Here is a 9,174-nt window from a genome sequence, read left to right as displayed (position 1 = left end):
ACCCGCAGATGAAGCTGATGGAATTTTTGGGGGCCACGTCGAACACTTTTCGCAGATTACGAGAGGCAAGAATCTTCCCACAGAGGTAGCACGTTCGCAGTCGGGAGAGGGCAGATTTTTCACAGAGTGGTAGCACGTTCACAGACCGAGAGACGCTGCAGTTTTCCTAGAGTGGTTGCACGTTCCCAGAGCAGGAGAGGGAAGAGTTTTCGCACACAGATCACGTTCACATAGAGAGAGAGCGGGAGAACTTTTGACCGTCGCTTTTTCGCCTTATTTTCAAATTTCAGAGGAAGTAAAATGAGGGGCAGTGGCGTCATTTCATTTGTGGAATTAATAAGATTGGCCCCTTGGTCCTGCAGTGAGGTTTCAGAAAGTTTTGGGGGCTCTTTGAGATTAATTGTCTTCTGCGGTCCTACAGTGAAATTTTCCCTAAAAAGAAATTCCTCGTATCACAATTAATTCAAAAGATATAATATTTATATCAAAATTAAATTACAATACAAAAATATAAAATAATAATAATCTCCTATCTTAACCATGGAACTTGACATTTAAAACATCAGTAAATGATTCTTTTAGTTCCATGCAATGGCTTAGATTATCCTAATAAATTGAATAGAGATATATATGCTTCGAAACACCGTATATACGATGCTTGGGATATTTTTATTTGAATAGAGCCAACGATACTCTAGAAAAATTATTATAGATGCTCTAAAGTTATGCTAGAAATCAAAGGTCTATCAAATGTATCTTAGTTAGAGCTTTATGCTCATAACATGTTATAAAACTAAAAAAAAGATAGAGAAGAAGATAATAGAATTAGGGAGAATAGAAGATAAGGGTATTTCTAACTCCATTCAAAGTGCGGATACAAGATACATGCCATCTATTTATAGGTACAACTTTACATCTTTATTATAATCTATAGCTTAGAATTAGATAATAATAGGAGATAATTATGAGATACAATATAATAAAAGATATTGGAAATGATATGAGATAAAAGATAATGGGTGATATATGGGGGGGGAGGGGAGGGGACATTTTGACTTTTCTCTCCTCTAAAATTTTAACCCAGTGAGAAAAGGGGCTCATTTTTCCTCCCCTCCAACCAAACAAACCCTAAGTAAAAAAACCTTTCAACCATGACAACCCAAAAAATTATGGGACAAAATTCAGCCTTAACCCATATATTTAAAACATTATACTCTTATGATTTTAGCTTCCCCTCCCCAAATTTTAGCTTCCCTCCAAATTGGGGGGTTTGGAAGAGAACTAAGTTTTTGAACCATCATACTTTTATGATTTTTTTAATATTCTACTACTGTTTATAAAAATATATTATTATAATATTTATTTCAAAAAAATATTATCCTAAGTAAAAAAATAAAAATTATTATAATTAAAAAAATATTATAGCAAAATTAATTAAAAATAAAAAAGTATTTAAATAAAAAATATAATATTATAAAATTAATTGTTTTTTATAAATATATTATTTATTAAATATATTTTAAAGCTGAAAAAAAGATAGCCTAAAGAGAATAAAATTTCATTTTTCTTAGAGCATATAAAATTTGTTAATTTGATTATTTCAAATATTATTATATTAATTAAAATAAAAAATTACTATACCAATTTTTTAATGCACATATTAACATGATAAGACTGAATTTTCATTAAATTATATAATTTAAATTAAGATGTAAATTAATTTATATAATATATCAATAAAAAATATAAACTAATATATAAGGGTAAAATGATAAATTGATTATTACTATTCTTCCCTTCCCTTCTTGAACCAAACAAGGGATCATTAAATATCATTCCCTTTCTTCCTTTTTAATCAAACCAAACAAGTTAAGGATAAAAACTCCCCTCCTCTCTCCTCCCCAGCTTTCCTCTCCCCAAACCAAACAGTCCTTAATGTCTCTTCAAAGTGTTGAAATAAGAGCATTATTGTTATGCTCTAACAGGTAGTTAAATGAATGTTTATCCTATCGAATTTTATGACATGTATGACTCTCCATGGCTATGATTGTGCCTTCTTCTTTAATTATTTCTATCCTAAAAGTTTTCGTGAAAGGGTAATATTGGCTTTAAAATGTTAAAAAAGAAATAATATCACCCAAATTTAAAAAGAAAAAAAAAGAATATGAAATATCACAGAAGATGTAGAACAAAATACATGATTGAGATGATCAATGGCTTACCATACCCTTGCTATTAATCCATTCTCTTTCCCTTTTAACATTATCGCAAACAAGTTGAATTCGTCAAAGTCAAACCTGAATCTCTAGCTTCCCAAGTTAATTCATCTAATAAATTTTTTATGCAATTCTGATTTAATTTATATTTGGCATCACAGGTGCAGCATCATGAAAGGTGCTTAGCATGCAATCATGAGCAACAACCCTACGACGATTCCATCATTCTAATTGCAACTATGAATGTGAGTGCCATAATCATGTGGATAGCTATTTACCATATACTTCTGCCTCATGTTCTTTGGTGTTTGTTTACATATGCTTCACGATCTTTGTCATTTACTTTGATTGCGTCTTTGTCAGTCTTTCGTATGCTTTTTTTTTGCCCTTGTTCTACTATTAGACTTGGTGATATTACTCTCTCTTTTTAACACTTTCCGACAACAGTGCTTTTTTGGAAAAAAAATTAGGGCAAAAGGACTAAACAAAAGCACAGTCATGCTCACGTTGAATCATACATGGTATAAGGTCTGATATGGCAAACATCTATTTGACTACCCCTTGGCTGGGCAACTTTACTCTAGGTTAACCCTTTAATGTGACATTGAACGTTGAAAAGATTTCTAATACCAACAACTCTTAGCAAAAACTTCCAAAGTAAAATTAAACTTTAACCCTTTTAAAAACATAAATATTTAATTTAACTAAAAACTCAATATATTGAGTTTAGCATCCATATTAAAGTGTAAAAATCATGGTTTTAAGTCAACGTTAACTGTTTAGTAGTAATGTGAGTTAAAAAAAAGTACATATAAATATTACAAAATGGTACAAAAAATGACATGATCATCACCACAAGTCACCACTGATTCTATCTTCTACGACGACATTTTGGGTCACCGCTAATGCTATCTTCTACAGTGAATGGTGTCTCAGTAGCAACTAATGTCGATGACAAAAGTTAATACTATTATTATTATTTTACATTATTGTGTGGATAAATGAAATTATTGAAAGTTGCAAAATATGAAAATCAATACCTACATAAGTTATATCATTGGAAACTAATAGATTAGTTAACATAGTCTTTACACAATTATATAAAACCATCAACATAATTCAAACATCTAATGAAAGTAAAAAAAAAACAAGAAAAAACAATTGTCCTATAAAAAGATAAGTTCATTTGTTGACAAGAAAAGAAAACTAAGTTTATAGGCTAGTTGGAGGAGGAGTAGATGTAGAATTTGATTGCATCTATTGTAGCAAGACAGTCAATTGAGCTTGTATTCTCTGCTCTATCATTTGTTTCATTTTTTGCTCGAATTGTGAACGCTTTGCTTCCATCTTTTTCTCAAGTTGCACACGCTCTGCTTCCATCCTTTGCTCAAGCTGCGTATGCTCTGCTTCTATCTTTGCACGCTTTGATGCAAGATTTGCTTCTATCTTTTCTCATTCCTCATCAAATCTCCTATCAAACTCTTCTTGAAATTGGTAGCACATGTTCTCCACAAATGACTTATCAGTAGATTAAGTACGAGCTCTTTTCCATAAAGGCTTTGCTCCATAGCCTTTCCCTCTCACATACCCTGACCTCTCACCAAGGACAGCAAACAATATCTCATCAGAATTCATTCAAGCATCACTCTCTAGCTCTGACAATTGTTGTTGAATCAGATCTTGCATGAGACCCTATGAAATTAATAAAATGAAATGAAATTAAATCAAAAATATATATATAACATACATAAATCTGTCTAGAATGTAGATCCACCCGCACTAACTGTCTGTTTGCAGCCTTTCCAGTATGTGTTACCTCCCACACCTGATCAGGGGGAGCAGGCTGTCCACTTGTGGGGTTTCTCTACAAAATATAATATCCAAAAGCAACAAATAATAATATTTTTAAAATAAAAGGAAATATAAATATAAAATAAAGTGAAGGTAGATTGAACTTACTATCAAGAATTCAACTTTCGCAAATGATCAAGGGCCACAAGTATGCTTAGTCACTTGTTTTTCTCGATTTTGAATGTTTCTTATACTTTTTTGCTACGACACATTTGGCGAGTAAGCAGGATGTAATAGCAGAAGTAAAAATATGATTTACTTAAAGGGACGGTAATATACCTTGAACTTGTCAGACTGAAAATATGTCATTAACGACTCCCAATCCTGAGAGCTAATAGTTTGAGGTGTGTTACCCAGCCTCTCCTCAGTAGTGTCATATTTCTTAGAATGAGTGTGTAAGTTCGTCTTCCAATTTTTAAAGACATTTTGCATAGTAGTGATTATCATTTTTTCGAACTTCTCTTCATTTCCTATGTCAATAGGTTCAAATTTTTCCTAAAACAAACACAAATATAAATAATTAATATGAAAACATAAATAAACTAAGATAAATACAAATATGTGAAATAAAAAGTACCTTTACTTTCAAAATCATCTCATCACCATACTTGGAGTAAAGATCCTTCCACTCAACACTATCATGAAAAGATCCTACCACCAAGTTTTGCCTTTCTTGCCAAGTGTATTGGCAAGTGAACCATAATGTCAAAAAAAGTAGATAGGAAAATAGTCTCGAACTTGAACAAGTTTAATACAATTCGAGTTTGAAGCTTGTTAAGTTCTTCACATGTCAAACACTTTGAACAAAGATTCTTAAAGAATCTTCCCAATTCTATAATCAGTTCACATAATTTAGAATGTAACAATCCACATATTGCAATTGGAAGTATTTCTTGTAATAGCACATGATGATCATGACACTTCAAACTAAATATTTTTCATTCATGAATGTTCACATACCTTGAGATATTAGATGCAAATACATCAGGTACCTTCAAGTTACCTAAGAATTGGCAAAGAGATTTTTTTTTTCAAGGGACAATATGTAAGAAGCAGGAGGCATGGAAAAATTACCATGTTCGATTGGGTGCAAATGACTCCTAATACCCAAGTCCATCAAATCAAACCTATTATTCAATGTGTCTTTTGTCTTTCCAACCAAACCTATTATAGTGGACACAATATTATCATAGACGTTTCTTTCTATGTGCATCACATCAAGATTATGTCGTATTAGTAAATTCTTCCAATAAGGCAATTAAAAAAAATGCTTTTTTTCCTCCAATTGAGGGTCTCAGTGTGTTTTTGACGCTTTTGCTTCTACCCTTTCCCAAATGACACGTTTCCTAGTTTTTCTAGTTACAGAAGTGCTTGATCACTGGTTAATCTAATTGGTGGATAACCATGTTCTTCTTTTCCATCAAATGATATCTTATTTTTACGCCATGGGTGATTTTGTGGAAGAAAGCATCTATGACCCATGTAAGACAATTTGCTCCTTAGTGAAATGCAATGTGTGTCTTTATGGCAACATGGGCATGCAAGCTTGCCCTTTGTTGACCATCCTGAAAGGTTTCCATATGCAGAAAAGTCATTTATTGTCCATAAAGTTGTTGCATGCATGATGAAATTTGATTTAAAATGTGCATCATATGTTTGAACACTTACTTCCCATAGTTGTTTCAACTCCTTAATCATTGGTTGCAAGTAAACATCTATTTCATCACCTAAACACTTAGGACCAGGAATAAGAAGTGTCATCATAAAGTATGAGCTCTTCATACAAAGCCAAGGTGGCAAGTTATATAGTACTAAAACAACCAACCAAAAGCTATGATTGGCACTCATCTTCCTAAAAGGTTGAAATCCGTCACTAGCCAAACCCAATTGAACACTCCTTGGATCAGCAGAGAAGCTAGGATATTGTTGGTCAAAGTGTTTTCAAGCAAGAGAATTAGCTGGATGTCTCATTACACCATCATCTATACGTTTCTCCTTATGCTACCTCATTTCTTTAGTTGTGTCCCTTACCATATAAAGCCTCTATAGTCTAGGTGTTACTGGAAAATGTCTCAAGACTTTTTGTGGAACATTTTTCTCTTTCTTTTTTTTTTTTAATTTCCATCTAGGCATCTTGCACTTAGGACATAATTTTGCATTTTCATGCTCCCCTTGATATAATAAACAATCATTTCTACAAGCATAAATTTTGTTATAATCTAAGCCCAAATCACGAATTATCTTCTTAGCTTCAAAGAAAGAGTTTGGGATTAAAGCCCCTTTTAGGAGAATATCTTTTAATAAGACCAATAATGCATCCATAAATTTATTACTTCAATGGCTAAAGCACTTTAATTGAAATAGCTTCACAATAAAAGATAATTTTGAGATCTTACCACAACCAGGATAAAGTTTTGTTTCTGCATCTTTTAATAAGTCAAAGAACTTTTTTAGCATGGACATTAGGCTCCTCACCCTCATTTAACCCAATATTCACATCATCTATATAGGGAACTCCATATGTATCACATACCATCCTTACAAGGTTCTCCTCCTCCTCCTCAGTGTCATTTTCTACTGCATTATTATTAGAAGTCCCATAATCTGTTGAAAATCTTCTAATTTCCCCATGCAAGTCTTGCACTTTATAACTATCCCAAAAACCTTTAGTCAATAAGTCTGTCCTAACATCTCTCTTCACTTTGAATATAACATTCATAAATTTTTTGCAAGGACATCATATTTTGTTTGTCACCCCATGTTGACTAAATGCCTATTCTAGAAAGTCATCTACTCCTCTAATATATGTTAAATAGCCTTTATCTTTAATATCTAGCCTACTTTTATCCACATATATTCCTTATAAAGTTCAAGATCATCAATATTTATTTGAAATCTCATTAAAAATAAACAGGACATAATATATGAAAAATAAAGGGAAAATCAAATACAAGTTTTATGCAACACTATTATGCCTTGTATATTGGCTCAAAGGCAAAAATTTAAGAAACCAAAAAATATCTCAACAAATGATAGATTTTATTGCCAATACTAACAAGCAAAAATCAAGTCTTGCAAATATATCATATAGCCATAATTTCATCATGTGATTTAATTATTTTTAAATATTCACAGTAATGTTACATGTTATTACATAATAATCCCAAACTATTGTCTAGCCTCAACGTAGGTCAACGTAGGTGGATGTGTGTTCAGTTCTCAAAAAATGACTAATAGAGAAGTTCACTCGTCATTATTTTTTATCCAGCTGTTATTTATCTTTTTGTGTGATTCAGTTCCAAGGCTTCTCTGGGTGGGTTTCAGTTTTGTCTGTGTATAAGAAAATATGGTTTTGTACATATATAGTAGCACGTTTAGAAAGGATTCTGCAACTTTTTGCAAATTTTCTTGTTTGGCCGCTTGATTATAATACAAGGAAGCTAATTGAATATCACATACTGATGGTGTGATACCTGCTAGGAAAAATAATTGGAGAAGATGGGGGAAAAACTTCTTCATACAACTCGTGATATTGCTTTTACAAAGAGTTCTATTTCGCCACCACTTTACTAATTTCAAGATGAGAATTTTATGATATTTTTGTTTGGTACTAACTCCAAAATCAGAATTTTATTATACTTTTGTTTGACCAGACTTGTGATTCAAATGTTGCCATATCAAAAATCAAAATGAAAATACTTCCCATAAAATTTGTTGTCATTTCTCGAAGTACAGAACATTTTTTCTATAGCATTCTAACTCATTCAGCTTTAAGAGTACATAAGGTGAGACCATTACTATCAATAAGAGTCAATAATAAGTATGCACTAGAGTCAGTAAATCTACATTTTCAACTTGATAAGAAGCTCAAACTCGTAGTCCACAAGCGGCCTATCTCGGGTTACATCAAATAAAAAACTAAAAATAAGCTAATGCAATAACTTTAAAGTTTAGACACGGCCTCTCATGCTTCTTTAACCATCCCCATGCAGGAAAATCAAGACCCAAGATTCAAGCCCTTCAAATTTGACTCAAGATGGGCCTTTGTATGTGCAGGATTGAAATAACTATGAAGAGGTTGAAATTTAGAGCTAAAGAATCAATATATTACTAATATAAATCATGGATAAAGAGCAGGAAAAGCTTACAAATGCCATTACACAATTCAAGTAGCAGAACACGTACAATAACCATTAATAGCCAGAGTGTCTGAAAACTTAAACATATCATTGCCCTCTTGTTTCCCGTATACGTTGTACCCAACGACTGAAATAATGGAGAGAACTTTTTAGGGACTCTTTATGGATTTTTTTTTTCAGGTTGGGGGCGGGGGGTTAGGTTAGCAAACAGACTTTTAGGGCAGCAAGATTAACCATACAATTAAAGGGCCCAAACAAAAACTAGTTAACACCTTAGTGTAATCGTCTCTATGAGATAGGCAAGTCAAAAAACAAACTAGCAGGCAATGTTCAGAGCTTAATAAAAGAAGAGGATTATCAAGTTTTGACAATCAAATTGGCTGAACTGAAAAATAAATACATAATACATATGGAGGTGGGGGTGGCAAAGAGGGGTGATGAAGGTGCAAAAAACTTGCTTTGATGATGATGATGATAACAATAAACCCACTAACCTAGTATATTGACAACCACAGTAGCCAGCTTTAAGCCTTGAAGAAGAGAATCCTAAGAGAAAAGATAGAGGCTTCGAGAAAATACCACAAAGTAACAAATTAGATTTCTGAACGGAGTGGAGTGAGTAAAAACTTAGGATATGAGAAGTCAACTACCTTGAGAATGAAGGGGAGTAAGTGGGATATGAGGATTTAGGGTTTTCTTCTTTCATTTTTCAGAGGCCACGCTAGTTTTACAGTTTAAGAGGGAAAGGAAAAATTTAACGAAACTGGGTGCCTCAGCGAATTAAATGATTTGTTATTCCTTTTAGCTTATAAAACGTTAAAGCATAATAATAATTTAGTAAAAGCTAGCCAAAGGTGTGTGGCTTTGTTGGCGAGAAAGGCACTTAAGATTGATAGCCACGAGTGTTCGAATCCTAAAAAAAATTTTAGCCTAATATTTTTTTCCAAACAATGGAAAAACTAGAACAA

At 32.6% G+C, this 9,174-nt stretch overlaps 2 long non-coding RNA genes across 3 annotated transcripts; both read right to left on the bottom strand.

The window, feature by feature from the left end:
- Window positions 1–3,968: 3,968 nt before the first annotated feature.
- LOC114751521 (uncharacterized) lies at window positions 3,969–4,717 on the bottom strand. 2 transcript variants are annotated; one of them, XR_003740757.1, is made up of 4 exons: window positions 4,645–4,717; window positions 4,347–4,562; window positions 4,176–4,268; window positions 3,969–4,080 (listed from the first exon to the last, which is right to left on the bottom strand). It is a non-coding gene; the product is annotated as an uncharacterized LOC114751521 (long non-coding RNA). The 2 variants fall into 2 exon arrangements; XR_003740756.1 differs by having other exon boundaries at window positions 4,176–4,562.
- Window positions 4,718–4,729: 12 nt separating this feature from the next.
- LOC114751522 (uncharacterized) lies at window positions 4,730–8,935 on the bottom strand. The gene is made up of 3 exons (XR_003740758.1): window positions 8,857–8,935; window positions 8,701–8,771; window positions 4,730–8,333 (listed from the first exon to the last, which is right to left on the bottom strand). It is a non-coding gene; the product is annotated as an uncharacterized LOC114751522 (long non-coding RNA).
- Window positions 8,936–9,174: the final 239 nt, after the last annotated feature.

The sequence above is a fragment of the Neltuma alba genome, unplaced genomic scaffold (assembly GCF_004799145.2).
Source record: "Neltuma alba isolate B1F8T4 unplaced genomic scaffold, ASM479914v2 tig00006965_pilon, whole genome shotgun sequence".
Taxonomy (NCBI): Eukaryota; Viridiplantae; Streptophyta; class Magnoliopsida; order Fabales; family Fabaceae; genus Neltuma; species Neltuma alba.
Note: the sequence above shows the minus strand (reverse complement) of the source record. Positions and strands in the feature narration are given on the sequence as shown.